The sequence below is a fragment of the Schistocerca serialis genome, chromosome 4, assembly GCF_023864345.2.
Source record: "Schistocerca serialis cubense isolate TAMUIC-IGC-003099 chromosome 4, iqSchSeri2.2, whole genome shotgun sequence".
Taxonomy (NCBI): Eukaryota; Metazoa; Arthropoda; class Insecta; order Orthoptera; family Acrididae; genus Schistocerca; species Schistocerca serialis.
In genome coordinates this window covers 295,871,613-295,873,010 of record NC_064641.1, presented here as the reverse complement: position 1 = coordinate 295,873,010, position 1,398 = coordinate 295,871,613, and the positions used below count along the sequence as shown (strand labels likewise).

Genomic DNA, 1,398 nt, shown 5'->3' with positions numbered 1-1,398 from the left:
TACGATTCCCTTGACGTTCAGCCAGTTATATGCATTAGTATCACGAAAGAACGTCTTAGATTCTTAAGCACTCATCGCTGAAAGACAGTGTGATCAACAATTCTCCGTCAGGCACCTATGTCATCTCCCTTTCAAACTCAACCAAAGATCGACAAGGAATGGAAGCCCTACAATGGCTACATTGATCATCAAATAAATGAAATGACGAAACAAGACTCACAATATGAGTACCAACGAAGGGTGGGAAAATAAACTTGTTCTTTTGCAGTTATGTGGCTCCGTTTCAGGCAAGATAATCTGTTTTGCAAAAAGATGCAAAATCTAATCTTCAGGGCTCCGCCAATCAACAGGCAGTTTGTGAGACCGTTACAAGATACGGCTAGCCTCAGAACACTTGGGATTACAAAATATCTTGCAAGGGTGTTCAGTCATACACCACACAAATATTGAGCACTGTAGAATACATAATGATTTTTGTAAAACTAAATAAACACTATTTCAGCTATTTCACTTAACGTTGGGAATGAATATGAAGGATTTTATTGCCTACGCTACCTTGAGAAACCCTCCTCAGCTGAGCGTATTTCAGAAAACGTTCACCAGGTCAAATAATGACAAAACCTCTGACGTGGTTCGCCTAAAGGCTTCTGAGACCGTTTAATGAAGAGCACGTTGTAAAGAAAATCACTGGCACCGCTCTTAATAGAGACGGCGGCCGTCAGCTAAGCACGGCGTTGGATCCAGTAGTCGCGAGGTTTAAGAGCGTGCGTCGAACACGGTGGGGGCAACGGCCTTGCCGCAGTGGATACACCAGTTCCCGTCAGATCACCGAAGTTAAGCGCTGTCGGGCGTGGCCGGCACTTGGGTGGGTGACCATCCGGGCCGCCATGTACTGTTACCATTTTTCGGGGTGCACTCAGCCTCGTGATGCCAATTGAGGAGCTACTCGAACAAATAGTAGCGGCTCCGGTCAAAGAAAACCCTCGTTAACGACTGGAAGAGCGGTGTGCTGACCACACGCACCTCCTATCCGCATCCTCATCTGAGGATAACACGGCGGTCGGATGGTCCCGATGGGCCACTTGTGGCCTGATGACGAAGTGTCAACATATGCCCATATAAGGTGATGCCATGAGCACTAGAGACATCGTAGCCCGCAGGTCGGGGCCAGCCAGAAATATGGATGCCACAAAGAACTTGTGACGTCACACTAGTTGTCTTGCCCGAAATGAAGAGCAAACTCACGGCTCTGTCTAGGGCACACAGGAAATCAGAAAATCAGAATGTCAATGAAAAGGCATCCGTCCAAGGTCTTAAGATCGTCGTGTTTTACCTAGAGCTTGCACGTGTTTGAGCACGCAGATAGGAATTATTAAACTGCTCTGATACAGCAACTCG

General features: G+C 46.9%; 1 pseudogene; it reads left to right on the top strand.

Moving 5' to 3' along the window:
* Positions 1-783: 783 nt before the first annotated feature.
* LOC126476112 (5S ribosomal RNA) lies at positions 784-901 on the top strand (annotated as a pseudogene).
* Positions 902-1,398: the final 497 nt, after the last annotated feature.